Source organism: Aedes albopictus, chromosome 1 (assembly GCF_035046485.1).
Source record: "Aedes albopictus strain Foshan chromosome 1, AalbF5, whole genome shotgun sequence".
Taxonomy (NCBI): domain Eukaryota; kingdom Metazoa; phylum Arthropoda; class Insecta; order Diptera; family Culicidae; genus Aedes; species Aedes albopictus.
The window spans coordinates 116,205,512-116,226,711 of NC_085136.1; the positions used below are offsets into that span (position 1 = coordinate 116,205,512).

Sequence of the window (21,200 nt, forward strand, 5' to 3'; positions counted from 1 at the left end):
TAAAAAATATATTTTTACACAGATAAATATTTTTGATAGCTCAAAGCACTGAGAATTTCAACTCAGGTGGAGTACTGACTCAATTTGTTATTTATAATTTTATAATATTCTTCATGTTTTGATACAATAAATTGACCTAACATGTTTCATACGGCTTTTCCCATCATGTTGATACTCTTTGCGTTGCAATCTGTAATATTTTTTGGGATTAAATATGTTTGTCAGAGCACTGTCAAAGTTTTCCCAAAATGAAAATGTGATTCTCGCGCATATGAAAACATAATACAAACAATTAAAACTGTCCAAACATTGCAATTATAACTGAGACACCAGTACTTGTTTTAAAATTATTAAAACAGGGAAAATACATGGAATAATATGTAAGGGAAATTTGCTGAAAAACTATCAAAGCTACCCCGTTTACGGTATTGCATCAGAAACTCTTCTATATACATTTGTTTTTCAGAAATTTCCCAAAAAGGGCATTTATATTTTATGATATCTTTCAAAGATTCTTTCAAAATATTTTGTCGTGGGTTCTTTTCGAAAATCTTTCAAAAATATTCCAGAGATTCCTTCAGGGATATTTTCAAAAACATCAAGGATTCATGCAGAATTTATTTAGGGGTTCTATTTCTCGAGGAATTCTTTTAGAAAACTTTTGAAATGTTTCCGTGTGTTATTCCTTTGGGTTTTCATCAGAAACTCCTCTAGCGATTGCTTGATAAATTTCTCCAAGGACTCATTTAGAATATTATCATATTTTTTCAGGAATCTCTTATTTTTTCTTCCTGGAGCATTTTCAAAGTTTTTTTTCTGGCTTTCTCCAGTTCTCTCAAGTTTCCATCCTAGTTCCCATGCAAAGTGTTTTTCTTTTATTTGCTCCCATTAATAGTTCCTTCCGTGTTTTTTCAATACTTTTAGAGATTTCCGATAACTACTTCTGGAATTTCTGCCAAAGAGTTTTCCGATATTTCTCCTGAATTTCTTCGCTGGTTTTCATCCGGAGTTTCTCCCGGGATTTCTCTAAGAGATTTTCAGAGTTCATGAATTTTCTAAATATTTCCTACCAGAGCTTTCCGAGATTTCCCAGTTCTTCTCAGGATTTCTTCTGAAGTTTCTCTCACGTTCCTCATTCCATAATTTCTCGCAAAAATCACGTGGATTCATTCCGACATGTCTCCGGTTATTTACAACAATGAATTTTGTAGGTTATCTCAGGCATGAGGTTTTCCGAGAAACACTTCTAGAAAAGTACAGTACTGGACGCATTGACCGATTTTCATACAAAATGCTTAAGTTTGGAGCTCTGTATTTCTGCTTCTAGAGCACAAACTCCGAGAGTAATCTCAGGTGAAACTTAAAAAAAACTCTCGCAAGAACCTTTACAAAATATCCCGGATTTAACTTCTGTAGAAATCCGGGGAGAATCTCTAGGAAAAAATCATTGAAATTTCCTAAAACTTCGGGAGAAATCCCAGAAGCAATTCCTTCAGAAAACTCGTGAAAAACTCCTTTAAAATCCGGGAGGAGCCTCAGTTAAAATCCCAGCAATAGTTTCTGTAAAAACTTTAGAAATCCCGGAAAAATCTCATGGATAAGTATCAAGAGGAATACCGGAAGAAATCGCGGAAAACCCTCTAGAGAAATTCCGAGAGAAACTCTAAGAGAAATTCTACGACAACATGTGATGTATATTCCCGGAGAAAAGAGAATAAATTCCACGAAAATTTGTTTGGGCAAAACGCAGGAGGAAAAATCCAACGAGAGACTCTGAGAGCAAATATGGGAAAACCTCTGGAAGAAAATCTATAGGATACTCATAAAAACCTTCAGGAGACAATATTTGGATTTCAGAAATCCTGCAATATTCTCCAGGATTTTTTCCGGAAAGAACTGTTTGAATTTAGAGTAAAAACGTCGATAGGAATACGAAAGAATCTCCCAGAGGAAGTTGAAAAGGAATCCCAAGAAACAGAAATGAGAGAAGGTTGAAAATCTCTCTAATAAAGACACACAACCTAGCCTTAACTTTGGAAACTAGTTAAGTTCATAACTTTTTTTTCATTTTCACGGGATTTCCGTTTATTTTTTGGTGATTGCTACTGCATGGTCAGGAGACGCAAATGGACTGAAATAAAAACAAATAAAAAAAACGCTGGTGAATTTTCGGTTTGCCTTGTATTTTTTCAGGTAGTAGATAACCTGAAACTGGTACAGAAAAATCAGTAATAGAAATCTGCATGTGTTTGTTTTGAATTTTGTGTTATTGGCTATTTTGTGTGAAAAATATGGCACATTCGTGATTTTTTGTAAAACAAAACGTGGATGTGATGTGAACATCAAAATTTTATCAAATACATGTACTAGATTCCAATGGAAAATTTTAAGATTAACAACTACATGTCATTGCTTTAAATTTTGTTTTATTGACTAATTTGTAAGAAAATTATGGTATTTTAAAAACTTGTTTGGTAAAATTAATTAAGAGTGTCATGAAGGCGGTACTATTGTTCAATGTTCATCATTTCACGAAAAAATTCAAGCCGAAAAACCAGAATGCATTGTGTTATATTTTTATTTGTTGACTACTTTGTGTGCCAAATGTGGTATTTTCCTAGTATTCCGAGTGAAATAAAATATGAGTGTAATAAAAAATTACTAGGATTGTTCAAATAAATCCACTTAACTACTACGATAAATTCAATGTTGAATAACTACATATCATTGCCTTAAATTTTGGCTTATTCGTTTTTTGTGGTATTTTCGTACGTTTTTTTTTATAAAACAAAATATTAGTGTAATGTAAACATCAACATTTTATCAAAAACAGGTTCAGTACATTGTAACGGAAAATTTAGGGCTATACAACTACATGTTATGGCTTTAAATTTTGTTTTATAGACTGTTTTGTATGAAAATTATGGTATTTTTGTAGCTTTTCGAGTAAAATAAATTAAGTGTGTCATGAAAACATCACTATTACTCATCAAGAACGTCCAGTACACTTTCACGAATAATTTAAAGGTAAAAAACTACTTTGCATTTTGAGCCATTATTTTTGTTAAGAACTTTGCGTGAAAAATGTGGTACTTTCGTTGATTTTTGAGTGAATCAAAATTTGAGTGTAATGAAAACATCATTATTATTCTTCAAGTATGTCCCCCAAAAAGTGTTACGAACATTTCAAGGCTAAAAAACTACATGTTATCGTTTGAAATTTAGTTTTGTTGACTACTTTGTGTAAAAAGCATGGATTTTTCGTAGTTTTCCGGGTAAAACAAAATAAGAGTGTAATTAGAACATTTTCATTGTTCATCAAAAATGTCGAGTACAGTCCTACGAACAATTTAAGACCAAAAAAACTATATGTCATCGCTTTGAATTTTTATTTATTGCTTATTTTATGTGAAAAATAGGGTATTTTAGCAGTTTTTTGAGTAAGGTAAATTATCAGTGTACTGAAAAATCACTAATTTTGCACAAACATATTCACTCCAGCTGCACGCATGATTTAGAGTCGAAAAAACCATATGTCATCGCTTTAAATTTTGTTTTATTGATCAATGTGCGCAAAAAATGCGCTCTCAAAAAAACTAGGAAGTGCCTTTTGCTTAATAACTTTGGGTAGACGCATCTATTTTATATTTTTTCAATTGGACGATGATCTTGAAACCCATCCGGTTCCATCGCAAAAAAAAGTTTTGAAATCGGTTGAAAAACGGCCGAGAAATGCCTTGTCAAAGTTGGACTTCCGACTTTTTTTGGACCCTTGGTAGTTTAGGAGTTAAAGAAAGGACAAGGGAAATTCAAATAAATTGAATTACAAAACAACGACGAATGAGTGGTATATGTACAAAGAATTTAGAAAAAAAGATTATTAAATCGACTAAAACAGCTTAAAAAAAATAAATAAAAATGGCTTAATCTAACACGCATGTGAAATTGTATTTCGTCTGATCCAATCTAAATACTTAGAGCACTAGCAGACGTTGTACTTAGGGCGCCTTAGCACCGCACCAGAGAGGATATTTATCATCTCGATTATAAACTGAGCCAACCAAATATTGATAAACTGATTAGAGACAACACTTAGCGGCAACAACGGCAACTACCAACATCGCGAAGACGACAAACAGCAACCAACGGCAACGTTCTCCCGCAGTCCTAACAACTTCCCCAGCGCACTTTTTCTTCCATCCAGTTGTTATCACCCACGGGCAAGGCTTCCCCCCACCTGTTGCAGCACACTTCCACTTCCCCACTGCACTGACTGCGGCTGGACTGGAAATTACGCAAGCAAACTTATTTTGCGAAAAAAGATATTCACTTTGTAATTCAACACACACGGGGTAATCCGATATCTGGAGCGCGAATTGAATGCATTTTCCTCGGCGGCGCGGTGATGTTTGCGAATTGCGATACCTAAGCGAGCGTGTGTGAGCGCGCGAACCGCGTCTTCGTTGCGTCGTACTACAACCAGCACATTCTCTGGGTCTAGGTCTACGACAGCCCTCCGCGCGCAATAGTATTCACAGAACCATGTCACTAGCAGCGAACGACGACTAGAGGCGACGTCTTCCTTAACGAGTAGGATTTAAATGCGCATCGACACCTGTACAGTATTGGTCAAGACATTTGTAACAAGATCGATTATGTATGGGTAATAACTTCGAAAATCTGAGTCTTTTTATTTTCTCTTGTTTGCGTTGCATCCGGAACAATACTGATTGTGAGCCTGCTGTTATGGTAGCTTCCACAGTTCTTCTACTACCGCCAGTAGGGGTGACATTGGGCCTGGGGGGTAACTTTGGGCCAAAAATCAAGAAAATTATTTCACTCAAAATACAAGCATTCGTTAAAGTGATTATCAAAAAGTGGATAGTACATGGTAAATATAACTTGCGTTGACCATCCGCTTTAGAAAAAAGTCACATGTTGTTGATTTTCCATTAAGAAAACGTGATGTATTCATCATGGTTAAGCGTACTGTACAAAATCGTTGTTTTAAATTCCCCAGTAGAAAACAGCTGAACACCGGACATGTAACGAATTGCTGTTTTCTAGGTATATTAAGCAGTTGTTTTGAAAAGTTATATGAGTTTTCTTGGTTTTGTATACTATTTTGCATGAAAAATTTATTTATTCGAGCTGTAGTGCAAATCGTTCATTTTGGGGGTGACTTTGGGCCATATTAAAGCAAGGCAGTCAGTACGAGAACCCTACAAATGTGAATTAAAACAACTGAGAGTATTCACATTATTTTATGCAGTATGCGGTCTTTGTTTTAGAAATTTATTTAAAATTCATGCAAAATTAAAATGCACGCATGTCAGTTTCTAGGCAGATGACAAAGAATAATATTTTCGTCTCTCAAAGAGTGCTATTGGAGTTATATTTAAGGGATTGCGGATGTATTGTAATGAATCATTGATCGTTCACAATGAAAATAGTCAAACTTTCACGTTTGGTTTGTCTGTGATGTTATTTTAAAGTGACTAGACACTGGTAGGTTGTGCGCAAGCATCTTAATATTCACTAGTTTTGATTCGCAAGCGATATTTCCTCACATTGAACTATTCTGTGTAAATTTTAGTGCTTGGCCCAATGTCACCCCCTAGAAGGGGTGAAATTGGACCAAGTTCAATTTGGCTATATTATTGTCAAAATTAAAATTGAAGCATTTATACTTTAAACAATCATAAACAGTATAAAAATGAACGTGTCTACCGAACTCAACATTGATTTTGAGCTAAAATATTGTTGTAATGACCTACAAAGGGATGGACTATGAAATTTTTGCCCAATGACACCCCCACTGACGGTACTTCTTTTTTTGGCGTAACGTCTCCACTGGGGACGCCCGCTTCACAGATCAGCTCAACAGTTCTATGAGCACTTCCACATTGACTAAGAGCTTCCTCCTCACAAATGACCATTTTGCATATGTACCGTGTGGCAGGCACAAAGATACTATATGTCCAAGAAATTCAAGCAAATTTGCTTTACGAAAAGTTCTTGGACTGACCGGGAATCGAACCCGCCACTCTCAGCATTGTCATGCTGAATACCTGTCCCAAGTAACATTTCTTAGTCAAATGGCCCAGAAGAGGTTCTTAACGAACTACCATAAAACTTAAATAAAAGATGTAACGTTTTCTGACGGTTCCCAGAACCTCTACAAGACTAATTGGTCACCAAAATGTTACTTTGGGTGCGTTAACCACATCGGCTATATGGGCCCTTCCGCAGTTATTGACTGGAATTGTAGTCTCGCCAAATGGGGGTATATGAGATAACACCAAGGGGGTTTCTAGAACGTTCTCAGAGAGCTTAAAACCAGAGGTTCCAAGTGGCATCAGAAGCGTTTCAGGAGGATGCTTCAAGGAAATACAAGAACCTTTAGGGTGTGTTCCGTTAGGTTTCGTTGGCGTTTTGATCACAGTACGAGGTTTCCAGAGGCATTTCAACAGTGTTGAGGGCGTTTCATGGACATTTCAAGGGGTTTTAAAAGCGATTTAGAAACCTTTAAGAGGCATTACAAGTGGTTTCTTGGCCTTTTTGAAGCATTTCAGAGAAATTTCAGAGAGTTCCGGAGGCTTCAGGAACGATTTAAGGGCGTTCTCAGAGGTTTTACGAGCGTTTGATAGTATTTCAGGTGCATTACAAGGGATTTTCGGGAGCATTTCAGGGCGTTTCAGGAAGTTGTTTCAAGAAAATTCAGGAGGTTTTAATCGGATTACGAGGATTCCAGAGGCATTTCAATAGTTCGAGGGACGTTTCAAAGAGCTTTGAAAGCGATTTAGGAATCTTTACAAGTGGACATTACAAGTGCTGTTGAGGACTTTTTGAGGCATTTTAGAGGAATTTCAGAGAATTCCAGGGGCTTCAGGAACGTTTTAAGGGCGTTCCTAGAGGTTTTAGGAGCGTTTGATAGCATTTCAGGAGCGTTTCAGGGGGTTGAAGGCGTTGCAAAGGGTTACAGAGGCATTTCAAATCCATTATGATTATTTCAAGGGCGTTTAATGGGATTATGAAGGTTTCAGGGGCGTTTCGAGACATTTGAGGTCAGGGTCGTATCAGATGGGTTTCAGAAACACCCTCAAAGCGAAGGGTTTCAAAGGCATCCCGACTAGAAGATTCTAACAAAAATATAACATTATTATAACAAACCCTGATATTTATAACTCATTGTGATATAATCAAGTTTTAATATCTTTGGGGTTTAAAAATATTACATCTCAATTATATCATATTACGTTATAAATGTTGTTTAATAACTCATTGTGAAATAATTTAGTTTCAATTATTTGACATTTAGAAAAATCATTTTGTACAATTGTATCAAATTATGATAGGAACTAGTTTTCTTGAAGCTAAAACTTATATCATATTTTGTTATAATATTGATCAGATCATAACAAAATAGGTTATTATTTTGATTAGACCGGTGTACTTTTTGTTACAATTTTTGTTATTTTAACATCATCCTGCACCTAGTTTATAACATAATAAATTATATAAAAAATTTATAACATCATGACACAATGTGTTATAAACTTGATAGATTTTTCTAGTCGGGATTTCAATTGGATTTCAGGGATTTCAAGAACATTTCAATGGGAGTATAGAGGTTTTAAGGGCGTTCCAAAGGAGTTTCAAAGTTTTTATTTCTTGGAGAGGTCTCTGAAAATCCCATATAACTTATAGGATCCCATGTAATGCACCTGATACCCTTCGAAACTCCAGAAAATACCCGCGTAACGCTTTTGTAACCCACCTAAAATCCCCTGAAATTTCATGGAATGCCTCTGAAATCCCCCTAAACCGCCTCAAAGCCCATGTAACGCATCTGACACCCTCAGAAACCCCCGGAAACGCCTCAGGAATACCTCTGAAATCCACCGAAACAGCTCTGAAGCTTCCTGAAATACCTCCTAAATGCCCCTAAAATCCACTCGAACTTCATGTAACGCACTTGAGCCCCTCCGAAACCACCAAAATCGCCTGTAACGCTTCCAAAACCCGCCGAAAATCCTCTGAATTTCTCTGCAACGTCTTCTCAAACCCCAAACACCTCTGAGGTCTGCTTCGGAAATCAATGCCCAGCATTACGACGCGACGATTGCGATAAAAAAGTACTGTACGGCTCACTGTCCAAAACCCCCTAAACTAAAATGACCCAGTGACTTGTTGAAACTTCTTTGAAACCCCTTGTACCCCTCTGGAGCGCCACTGAGACTTCATGGAGCCGCCTGAAGCACTCTGAGAGGACCCTCAAATCCACTGAAACATCCTGAAAGGACTCAGATACAACCCTAAACGCTCCTAAGATCTCCTGGTACTCCCAGAAATCACATGAAATCCCCTGGAACCCCCTTGAAACGCCCCTGAGATCGCTTGGTGCCCTACTAGAACTACCCTTTGCTCTCCTCCTGGCTGCCGTTGCCATAGTTACTGTGACTATAAAATTTCTTAGGCATAATATTGTTGCAGAAAGGATTCTCCTAAATATTCCACATTGTTCGCACAAATACTGATCTTTCAATTTACACCATCAAAATCATAATTAATAAGAAATCGTTCCGTCTTATCAGATAGAAGGATGTTCTGCAGTTCTACGCATAGTTGTCTCATGTTATATGGGATTCCCATATAACATGGGACAATCGGGCGTAGAACGGCAGTGTTGAAATATCCTAAATGTCATTTGTAACTGTCAAAAAACCATACGAAGCGCGTAAAAGAGATTTTCACCCGGGTAAAACACTACGATGAATTTCACTTTGAACGGCCCGTGTAGCTTGGCGGTACGGTTTTTTAACAGTTCGAGATGACATTCAGGATATTTCAACATCCTTCTATCTGATAAAATGAAAAGATTTCTAATTTATAATGTGCTTGATGGCCCAAAGAGCAGAGTTTTCAAGCGCTTAGTGCGGACACGCCTGTCTACCAGATACTTCTGACAGAGGATTTTTCAGAAATTTCATCTGTCCAGAAAATCCAGGAATATCTCCAGGTGTTCCTGCTGGAGAATGCTACAGAAATTCCATCTGGGGATTTCTACACGTATACCTTATATGGTTTCCTCCAGATTCTTCTATGGATACCTTTCACCTGGAATTCTCCCAAAAATTCTTTGAGGGATTCCTATAGGAGCTTAAACTGGGATTTTTCTAACAATGCCCTCTGGAGATTAACCTAGAATCCAGCAGAAGCAATTGCAGGAATCCAAGAATAAAGGTATGGACGTAAAGCACTTCTGCTGGATTCTCAGCACGGGGGTGCTACGGTGATCTGGTTTTGTTGCCGCTTATCATGCGCAACCAGAGCTCACTAATACCAACATTCACTCAATACAGCAGCGGGAGAAAATAAGGAAAAATGCACTTTGGCGAACAAAGTTTGCGAAAAGAGGTTTTGTCTGTCTTTTCACAAAGGGAAGATTCAAATATTACGTCCATAATTTTTCGGGCATTCTAGACCCCCCCTCCCCCCACTGTCACGCATTTTCCCTATACCTAATACACGTACTGTCACACTTATGTAGACCCCCCCCCCTCCCCCAAATGATGGACGTAATTTTTGAACGTTCCCAAACAATTCCCTCTCTCTGTAGGAATTTAACCTAAATATTGACACTCTCAAATTGAAAGTTCATGATAAACACTTTTATGAGATCCAATGTGATGCAAGCGTTTTGCACCAATATCCCTCGTAAAAAGGTAAACATTCAAATTTCACGACTGTGTTGGTGAATATTTTGGCTGGAGCATAAATTTATGCTCCACGTAAGGAGGCACAATCCAACCTGTCAAATTACATAGTGAAAAAATAGGTTGCCGTCCCCTTGATTCTCAGAGAAAACTTCAGTAAGAATCGTAGAACGAAGTGCTGGAGGAACACCAGAATAAACTCCTTAGGAAATCCCTGGTTGAATTCCAGCAGGATTTCAAGGAGGATACCATAAATCACTCCTGACAGAATCCCAAAAAAGGAATCTCAGAAAGAATTGCTAAATCAAAGAAAAAAAAATCCTGGAAACCTCTGAAGAAAACTCCGAAAGAACTCTTGGAGGAATATCAAAAGGAACATGTGGGTGAAGAATCCCATGCCAAATTCAGAAGGTAAAACCCAGAATTAATCCTTGAAGAGTTCCAATTACTGATGGAACTCTGTAGAAACCCCCACAGAAATGCCAGAAACGTTCTTGAAGGAATCACAGTACATTACATAGAAAAATACCATTGAGGAAACTTACATAAGATTAAGTAAAGGAACCCCGAAGCAAAATCCTTGGGGAATCCAACGAAATGTTATCCCAGAAACTTTGAGGAATTCCAGAAGCAACCCCTTGTGTAATCTCAAAATAACTACTGGAAGAATATTTAAAATTTACCTGGCAGATTCTCATAAGATTTACTGATGATACCATAGAAGAAACGGTTGTCGGAGTACCCTCTGATAGTGGCCAATGCCCAATTTGTCAAAAAATTCTCGGAATGTCTTCTAGAGTTTTTGTAGGCGAAATCGTGAGCTTTGACATGTCGCAAGGCAGGGTACGGGATTGCTTCAGGAATTCCTCCGGGACTTCCTTCAAGAATTCTTCCGGGGATTTATATGGCAATTCCTGCAGATATTTCCCAAAGAATTTTGCCAGGCATTCTTCCTGTGACATCGCCAGAGGATTTGCTTCAGATTTCTTCAGAAACTCTTGATGGAATACCTCCAGAATTTTTAGCTGGTATTCCTGCAGGACTTTGCCCAGGAACTTCTACCAGGAACTCCTCTAGAGATGAATCATGTAATTTCAGTAGATTTCTTCAAAAAATCTCCGTAGATTTATCTAGGATTTTCTGTAGGACTTTCCCTAGGAATTCTTTCAGAAATGCCTCTTGGGGCTTGGGAAGTTCTCGTGGCGTCTTTTCCATAAATTTATGTTGGGATTCTTCCAAGAATTTCCGCTGATTTCTTAGGGACTTCCTCCAGGATTTTTCTAGGAGATTCCTATGGGAATTTTTCAGGAGTTCCTCCTGGGAAACCTTCACATTTTTTTTTGGCGTTGCTCCAGGAACTCTTGCTGGAGTTCTTGCAAGACTTTTAACAAGAATTTCTACAGGAACACTTCTAGGGATGTATTCAGGAATTTCTGAAGGGATTCCTCCAAGAACTTCCCCTAGAGCTACTCCACGGATTCACCCAGGAATTTATTCAGGAGTTTTCCTATGGAGTTTTTCAGGCTTCTTTCAAGAAATCTAGGTGGGATTTTTCCAGAAATTTTACTGGAGATACATCCTGGAATTTCTCCGGGGATCCCTCTAGGGATTTCGTTAGACAGGAATTCCTATAGATGCCTTATGCATAAATTTCCCTATAAAGCTTCCTCTATGGATTTTCTGGGGATTCTTCTTGAGATCGCTAAAGGATTTCCTACAGGAATATCACATGGTATTGCTTCAGGCATTTCTATTCCCCTAGAACTTTTTTCAGCAATTCCTCCGCGGATTTCTCTAGGAATTTTATCTAGAATCCTAACAAGGATTTCTTCAGCAATTTCAATAGTGGCAGTGATTCTTCTAGAAATTGATCATGGGTCCAATTTCCACTCTAGATTATGTCGTGGAATTTTATGGAAAAAAAATGACAGGACATTTTTCCGATTCCACCATTTCCATTTTCTCGACAGAACCCACCTTCGAAAATTTATTCCACGAATTTTGTTAATAAGAATATTACAAAAATGACATTTTCATAGCAATTCTCCTAAATATTCTGCCAGGAATTTCTTTAAAATGTATTCTGGTCCAAGTATCTTTTTTAGAAATCGCCACCCGAATTGATCGAGCGATTTTCCAGGAACTCATTTTGATATTTCTCAGAAGATTCTTCAAGAAACTCCTTCGCGGGTTTCTCCAGGAATGTTTTATTACGATTTCTCCAAGAATGTCTCTTAAAATGTCTCATGAGATTCTTTTCGGATTGTAGGAATTCCGTCACGGGTTTCTCTCCAAGGTTTTCTTCAGGTATTAATACAGGAATTTCTCACAACATTTTATGCCTACAGGAAATCTTTTACAGATTCTTGTTGAAATATAGTCATAGATTCTTGCTGAACTTCCTCTTTAGGTTCCTACAGAAGATCCATCAAGTATTCCTTCAGGGATTCTATTCGAAATTCTTCCAAATATTTTTGTAAGAAATTCTGCAGATGTTTCTCAGATATTCCTCCCAAAATTCCTCTAGGTATTCCTTCAGACATTCCCCCAGGCATTTTTCTCTGCGATTTGTCCAAAGAATCCTCGTGAAATTTCTCAAGAGATTCTTCAAAGAATCCCTGTAAAGGTCTCTTCAGTAGTTCATAAATTCGTTCAGAGAATCGGTCAGAAATTCCGTCAAAGATTCCTTCAGAGATTTCTGTAGTGATTCATTTCATTCATATAATAGTCAATATAAGTAGATAAGACTGAGTCGCCTGAAAGAATTCCTTCCGATTTTTTTGGGGGAATACTTCTCGTAATTCAGAATTTTCAGATTATTTTTTCAATGGTTCCTGCCGAAATTCCTCCACGAATTTCTCTTGAAATTTTTCTATTATTTTTTTTCTTAGAATTTCTCTCAGAACTGCTTCACGCACAATGGCTTCTTCTAAGAATTTCTCTTCAAAAATACATTCAAGGGTTCCTTCAGGGATGAAAATTTAGCAATGGTTCCTGCAATAAATTCTTTACGGGTTCATTAGAGACTACTTCAAAAATTCCTTTGGGATTATTTCAGGAATCCCTCCTGCCTTGCCTGCAGAAATTTTCTCAGAGATTTTTGCAAAAGTCTCTTCAAAGATTTTTACATAGTTTTTTTTCTGGGTATGCATCCAGGGATTTTTACAGGAGCTTCCTGAAAGGATAGCTACCAAGGATTGTTGAAGAAATGGCACCCGGAATTCGTGTAGGAATTCCTCCGTTGATAACTGGAAAATCTTGTAAGACTTTTTTTTTCAGAAAATTTTGCAAGAATTTCTCCAGATTTCTCTAGAAGTTCCTCTAAAAATTGCACCAGGTGCTCTATCAGAAATTTTTCTAAAATTTTTGCTGAGATTCTAGCAGGAATTCCTACAGAGGTTCTTGAGGGAATTCTTTAGGGAAACCATCGAAAATTCTTCTAGGGATATCCTCCAGGCATTGCTTCTGGATTTTTTTTTCAGAATTCCTTCAGATTTCTTTCATGAAATTGTTTCAGAAATCAAGAATTCCTACAGAATCTCTTCCATGGAATCCTTCAGATACTCCTCCAGGGGTTCAGGGATTCTAACAGAAATTTAGTATATAAATCTTTCCAGAGAATTTCCATTTGACTTTTCATCATTCTTGAGTAAACTTTATGAATAGTCATCATTCTGAAAAACAAATCTTAAGTCGCTTTTGGAAATTTCTATATCATTTCCTCAATTACTCTTAAATCCTTTTAACCCTAAATCAGCCAGAAATGTCTCAATTTCACTTATGGATTTCTCTATTGTATTTTTTTTTTCAGGAATTCATTCCAAGTTGTATTTAAAAATTCTTCTAGGAAGGAACATAACAATAGGCACTTGTAATTACAGTTTGTACTTTTCCATGCCAGAAACGTTGGCCATAGTAAACTGTCAAGAATTTCTATCAATTTTTCAACTGAAATCTCTATACAAGTTATGAAAAACAAATCTCTGATTAAATAAATAAGGGTTGATAGTTCACCCAAGGTAAGTACTTTATTGAACAACACGATTTAAACATCCTAAATGTTTCCAAATGTCTACTAAAAAAAACATTTCAACTGAAGCAAACTAAAGTTATAAATATTCACAGGTATGTTAAATTTGCCAACCAGGGCTGGCGTAGTGTACGATTTGGGCCAAAAATTACCCTTATGCATAAGGAGGGTAATTTGTAATAATGTGTTTCTTCTTCTTTTTCTTGGCGTAAAGTCTCCATTAGAACAAATCATGTTTCTTAGTTTAGTGTTCTATGTGCACTTCCACAGTTATTAACTGGCAGCTTTCTCTGACAATGTAAATGTTTCATGTGCATATCGTGTGACAGACACGAAGATACTCTATACAAAAGGAAGTCAAGAAAATTTCAGTTACGAAAAGTTCCTTTACCGACCGGGAATTGACGGAGTCATGCTGAATACCCACACCTTTATAGCTGTGGCTATCTTCTTCTTCTTCTTCTTCTTCTTTATGGCTCTACGTCCCCACTGGGACTTGGCATGCCTCGCTTCAACTTAGTATTCTTTGAGCACTTCCATAGTTATTAATTGAAGGGCTTTCTTTGCCTGCCATTGCCTGAATTTGTATATTGTGAGGCAACTACAATGATACACAATGGCCAGGGAGTCGAGAAAATTTTCCCAACCGGAACGGGAATCGAACCCGCCGTCTCCGGATTGGCGATCCATAGCCTTAACCACTAGGCAAACGGGAGACCTCTGTGGCTATATGAGTCCTTAATATGTAACTTAAATCCAGCGCACCAAAAATATCAATTAGTACGAAAAAGTGAACTTTGCTCAAATGTGTTGACCAATACTGTATCCAAGAGACTCTTCTGATTTTCGCACCACACCGTCTCTGCGTGCTCGTTCTTCTTCGCTTGTCACTCAATTATTCGCATAAACATTCACCGCACTACCATACCATTCGATATACAATTTCTTCATTTCCGACGAAAAACCGCACAGATCAACCGAACTAATTATGATTTGCTCGTTCATGTCATCGATCGGTTGTAGATGCGATCGGATGGCTGCACTACACTACCCCTCTTCTTCCATTACCCTCTCCACTCACATCCACTCCCTGCTGGCGTTCAACTAGCAATAATGATGCTGTCGTTAAGTGGATCACACTTTTTTTCTGCACTAATGTTGATCCGCAACGCAAATATCGCGCGATCTTCACTGTCCCCGCGGGGCTCGGCTCGTTATCACTCTCCAATAAGTGCTAGGAACCGCGACGGTTATGTTATTTCGGGGTGCTTCAGCGATCGAGATGAAAAATTTACCAAACCGACGACGACGGACGCCGCCACGCGGTTATTTAAAATGCGCGATGCTCCTGCGATGGCGCGCACGCGTTCCGAACCGAACCGTCTGCAAAACAAACAGAAACTAACTGAGCAGCGCGCACGGGTTGAAACAGCCACGCAATGGCTCCTCCATCCAACACAAGCTAGAGTTAGCTGACTGACTACAGGCTGGTGAGCTGGTTGGTGAAGTCCGACAACGACAAGCCAAGGCTCGCTGGTGAGGCTCTCTCGCTGCTGCCTCAACACGCTTAAAAGCGTTCGCACACACTTTGACCAACTCTCCAGGATAAGATTTTGCGAATCAGATCTAATAAAATTTGATGTCGAAAACAGGCTCCTTGACTTAGTGTTAGCAAACTTATAAACACGAAAATACTAGATTGTTTAGCTCTGTTTTTTTTTACATTTTGTTACACTTTTTCAATGACACGGTTTGCTGAATCATTTAGAAGAACATATTTTGTGTAATATTTCAGTTTTCCGAAGGAATTTCCAGCATTTTGATGTAGTTCAGATCTACTGAGATCACAGATTATCAATTAATATTCTATAGAAATGCCATGTACTCACAAGGTTCATAAAGGGTACACAAATATATTATTGACCTTAACGGACTCCAATATCTCCTAGTACTTCCAGAAGTATTGGTCAAATCTTCAGCCATACAAGTTATAACTTAATGTTCTATGAAAAGGACATGTACTAACGAGGTTCATAGAAGAAAGATAAAAGGAACAGTTCGGCGGACGCTCAAGATTTCGTAAATTTTCAATTCATTTTCCATGAAAATTACAACATGTACTCCGAGAATGCGTCCATCGGTAGAGCTAACCTGGGTATGAGCTGCATGGTCTTGGTGGACTAGTCCCAACAGGTTGTGGGCCCAGGAGCGTGTTCCACAGCCCGTAACGATCTGAAAGAGAATCGACTGCATAAATCGCGGAGAACGGATTCCTTAGAAGCATACATTGGATGTAACGATCGACTTGGAAACACCCCTTAGAGAGATAGGCCACATGGATCAACTAGATGGCTGCTGGCTGACGTTAGGAGCTAGATGAGGAGCTTGGTACTAGGAGGAGCTCGGAAGACAAGAAGACTTTGAGGACAAAGAGGAGTACGGTGGCCAGGAGACTCGGAAATTGACGGGTCTGACCGGAGCTCGGAATATTGGTGCAGAGCTTGTGCAAGTTTCGTAGATTCGCCACTTGCCCTAGACTAGGAGTAAGGAGAAATTTCAAAGGTTGTGACGCTAAGGAGGAACGTTGGAATACAGCGTAAAACGTGTTGAAGATATTCCACTATGATCAACCAGGGATTAGGCCACAGCAGGGATCGACGACAGTTTCTAAATCACAAAGAAAAAGTGGCAGCCACTTTCCATCTGAGTAGAGAAGTGGAACCATCTCAGCAGGGGTCCTATTTTGGGCACTTTTCTGCTATAACTCAACCAATGCTGAACTAATTGACGCAATTTTTGGAACGCGATGAGATACGTATAGTATCTAGCCGTGTACAAAATTTCAAGTCAATTGGTTTGGAATTGACTGAGTTATAGCGAAGAGTGCCCAAAATACCGGCCGCTTCCCAAGTGGTTCGCTACCCTACTACCAACTAGCCCCTGAAGATTTGACGCTACCTGAGCGTTCAACGCTACCTATGTTCCAACACTCCTCCTTAGCAGTGTTGGTAAACTCACACTCAAAGCACACTCATGAACCGCTCCCGCGTGAGCAAACTCGCACGCGATTCTGAATCGTTTTCTCACGCGCGAGAATTTCATGCAAAATCTCGCACTCACGACTCAAGCGCCGAAATCTCGTTCGCTTGTAAAACGAATCCAAATCAATTTGAACGGCATTCAATGTTGTTGTACGCTAGATTTGCTTTTGATCTATCATACAATCCTAAAAACTTCGATGTAAACATTAAGAACACCAAGAAATAAAGAAATGAGTGAAATCATGAGTCAACTCATGCATGATTTTTTCGGCGGTGAGTTTGGCGAGTCAAGAATCGCGCGTGAAACAACTCAACCATGAGATTTGAGAATTTGAGTTTTTACCAACACTGCTCCTTAGCGTCGCCACCTTCGAACAACGCTCCTCTCCTACTGACTTGAAGCTCCGCCTCATTCCAAACTTTGGGCAAGTGGACTAACTCGAAGGTTTGCACAAGCTACAATATTCCGAGCATCGTCCAGAATCGTTCATCTCTGAGCTCCTCTTGTCCACCGATCTACTTTTAACTAAAATTTAGAAACAAGCTCCTCCTGGATTTAATCTATCTCCGCCGCTTGCCAACGTCCGTTGATCAGCTAGTAGTCATTCAGTTGACTCGTATCGCCTATCGTTCCCATGGGTCCTGTCCTTCGTAGTTGCAACCAATTCATCCGTCAAGGATCCTGTACTGCAACTTCTTTGTCCAATTCTTCTCTAAGTCGACGTTCCACGCGAGTACTGTGGGATACGCCCCTGAGCCCATGAGGTACCGTACACACATTACGAAACGTTTTATGGGGAGGGGAGGAGCCTCAACAGACCCAAAAAGGAATATATGGATCATATCGCTACGACTAGCGTTACGATCCATACATCCCTTTTTTTGGGTTATCGCATAAGAAGCGTTACAAAGGGGGCACGATAATGCAGGGTTCTGACGAGATGATTCATTTTTCCCGTGCTACTCGTGGGGCATTCTTCGAAGTGAAACATCAGCTCGGACTTCAAGTAGGCCTTGCTGAGACTTCGCAGGTCAATGATGGCGGCCAAATAGAACCCTGATAAACTCATAGCAACTGCGGTAGCAGCGGAGCTCGTGAAGCTGAGAGCGCAAAAGTCTACCCATACGGAGGCCTTCACATTCGCGGGTAGCCCGAAGAGTACGCCAGATGCGATTGCTTGTAACAAGCAATTGCAGAAGCATGTGAGGCAGCCGTCAGGTGTGGAGCTACCAGTCGGCGCCCGTAGGAGGTTTTTAAACCCGAAGCTCAAGGTTGTGACCTTGGATAGGCCTTAGCCACCATAAATTAGGGCAGGTCAAGGACCCCTCTTGAGCTCTAGTGGACAGGCAGAAGAATGAGAAGAAAGAGAATCAGGAGCTTACAGACGCTGGAGAGGTAGGAGGGCAGGTACCTAGTGCGAGAAGGGGACGCCCTCGTCATCAAGACGGACGAACCTAAGTATTCAGAGGTCTTGAGCCCACGTACGCAGTATTCGACGTACTCTTACAGGAGAAATAGTCCTCGAGCTCAAGCGCGATAAAAACCGCAAGAGCGCCGTCTACAAAATTCTGTAAGAAGAGATCCTTGGTGAGGGTGTCGAGGTAAGGGCTATTACGACTCTGAAGATAAAGAACGCAGATGACATCACCGACGCGGAAAAGCTCATCAAGGCAATAGTGCGAGGTGCAAGTAGCCACCGTAGCCGTTCAACTCCGGAAAGGCCCGGATGGGGCACAGGTGGCCTTGGTTTGTTTCAGCTATCTGTGGCGGACGCTAACAAGTCCGTCAAAGTCAAAGAAGGGAAGCTCAAGATGGGTTGGTCGGTATGTTCGCTGAAGTCTTGCTTCAGGTATCTTGAGCCGGGACACAAGTCAAGTGACTGTAAAGGCCCTGGCAGAAGTAAGCTATGTAGGCGATGTGGAGATGAATGCCATAAGGCAAAAGGCTGCACAAATCCTCCCAAGTGTAGAGAGTTGAGAGAGTCTTAGCTGCTCAGCTGAAGCCAAGTACCGCAGCTGAACCTGAACTACTTCACTGTGACGCTGCCCATCAACCGCTGTGTCAGGTAGTCGCTGAGTAAGGGACGAATATCAGTCGGTAACAGCAACTGGGTCACGAATGGATCCAAAATGGCGGCGATATGACGAGTAAATACTCCGTCCAGGAGTTAGTGTCTGTTTCTTACGAAGGCTTCGTGGCCGCACCGAGGGCCGTGGTATTCTTTTGTAGCGCCTCCGCAGTGGCCGATCAAACAGTTCACACAGATGCTGACGGCCGTGCTGACAGGGCGAAGGCCAGACGTAGCGGGTGACTTCAATACCTGGGCCGTTGAATTCTATAAACCAGCAGGTCAGATCCTGCTAGAGGTACAGCCAAGCTAGATGTCAATCTGGTTAACATTGGTCCTGACAACAAGTAGTTCGAACTGGAGGACAGACGATGGCATGGACAGTCACAGTGATTTCCCGGTTCACTACAGTATCGACTACAACAGCAGCAGTTAGCGGCAAGAGGAATAGGCAACTAGGCTAAGGCCTAGCCCTCGTAGGTCGAAGATATCATGCTTCAACGACGATGTATTTAGGGTGTTTACGGGTGGGCTGAAGCTATTTTGAACTTGCGCCGCACCTATCTACGGGCAAGGCGACAACGGATGGAGCGGGCATGTACTGATGAGGAGGATCAACGATAGATGGTGTTAGCGGCTGCCAAAGTCCGTAATAAGGGCAAGTAAAAGGCTTACTATGAGAGTCTCCGCCAGAGTGCGTACAAAATCGTGGGGTAATGTCTACAGTGAGGTGGCAAGACTTGAGATGCTGGAGAGGATAATCGAAGGGCTTTTTTCGCGTAATGTTCCGAGTCCTTGGCTTCCTTTCGTAGAGCCACCGGGGACTGGAGCCGACAAGGTGGAGAGGGTTACTTAAGAGGAACTTGCGGTAATTGTAAAATCCTTTAGAGTGGTGAGGTACCAGGTCCGGACAAAGTTCCGGATGTTCTGATTTGCTATGCAGACGAGCATGGATGAGGGAGTCTTCCCAGAGGTTTGGAAGTGGCAGGGCTTGGTCCTATTGCCAAAGACTGGGAAACCACCCGGACATGTAAGCCCATATACTTGATCCCTGCGGCGAGCAAAGTATTCGATAAAATCATCCTCAATGTTGAGGCACACCGAGCGTGTAAGTGGTCTCTCGAGTAACCAAATCGGCATCCGGAAGTGGAGGCCAACCGTAGACGCTGTCCTGTCGGTTACAAAAACCACCGAGATAGAGCTCCAGCGTAAGAGGGTATTCGCTACTGTGCAGTAGTGACTCTGGATCTAAGGAACGCGTTCAATAGGACATAATCGGTGAAGTACTAGAATTGAAGTAATAAGCTGAATTTTGGTATGGTGAGGAGGTTAATTCTCCGTTTCCGCAATTTAATGTTTCAAAAATAGTGGGTATTATGATTCCTTGTCTACGTTGATGCTGTTTGAGCAAAGCTTTGGGTAACCAACTCATTACCTCAATTCTAGTACTTCACCGATTGTGCCTAATAGCGCAAGTTAGGTGACTATTGCCAATGCGCTTCTGCGTCTGGTATACCCGGGTGCTTGTTCAAGATTCTCGGAAGTTACTTCCAGAATCAAGAACAAGTTTACGACACAGAGGTAGGTCGAACCTCAGGAGTCCCGGTTCCATCAAGCATCCGGTGTTATGGAATGTCATGTACGACGAGGTGTTGAGGTTGAAGTTCCCGGTGGGAATGGCAATCGTCGGCATCGCTGACTTACTTGCCATCTGTGGTGGAAACACGACTCCCGATAATCTTTTCCAGAGACTCCGGACAATCTTGTTCAGTGGATGTTTTTGTCTGGAATGCCGTTTTATTGGTTATCGCTCATATAGCCGTGGAACTACAGAGAGGAAGGCAGCGCGTGAATTCAAGGAGTGGCTACAGTGACAACCAAAAGGGGTCTCAGGGTTCGGGAGCCGGCTACGTAGGTCATACAGGTTCCCTGAAGTTGAACTCGACTGCTGGAAATACCCCTGCGTCATACCTTGGTGTCCTCCTACAAGAGAAAGTCACGAAGACCGTGGTTGCAAGACTAGGCAGCTTAACTTGAGGGTGCAAACTGCACTAGCCCCTCTTCGAAGCACTACCTTCTGGTGATCCCGGAGAGACGATGGATTCGATAGCAATGGATTAGACTTAGGTTGGGAAAGTAGTCGCTTTCCAATTTGTTGGTGGTGGAGTTGGTCCCAATCTCCCACTACCTTATTTTTTTTTTCAATCGTTCAGACGAACAACCAAAGCTTGAAAACATCATTCATTATAAACCAAAGCTCAATAAATCCAAGAACTTTCTGGTGTATGAGCTTACAGATCTACAGGTATAGCAAGTTAACATTTAATGTTTAATTACAATG

The 21,200-nt window shown here is 40.4% G+C and overlaps 1 protein-coding gene across 4 annotated transcripts in view; it reads right to left on the reverse strand.

The window, feature by feature from the left end:
- Positions 1 to 21,200, reverse strand: part of LOC109402218 (leucine-rich repeat flightless-interacting protein 2) — a 445,842-nt gene that overhangs the window by 78,710 nt on the left and 345,932 nt on the right. The window contains exon 1 of one of the 4 annotated variants that reach the window (XM_062845226.1): positions 14,831 to 15,195. The exons of 2 other annotated variants lie outside the window; for them this stretch is intronic. The gene's annotated coding sequence lies outside the window, so the exon portion shown is untranslated. Of the gene's footprint in view, positions 1 to 4,330; positions 4,508 to 14,830; positions 15,196 to 21,200 lie in introns of those variants that run through there. One more of the 4 variants, XM_062845227.1, reaches the window with a different exon arrangement.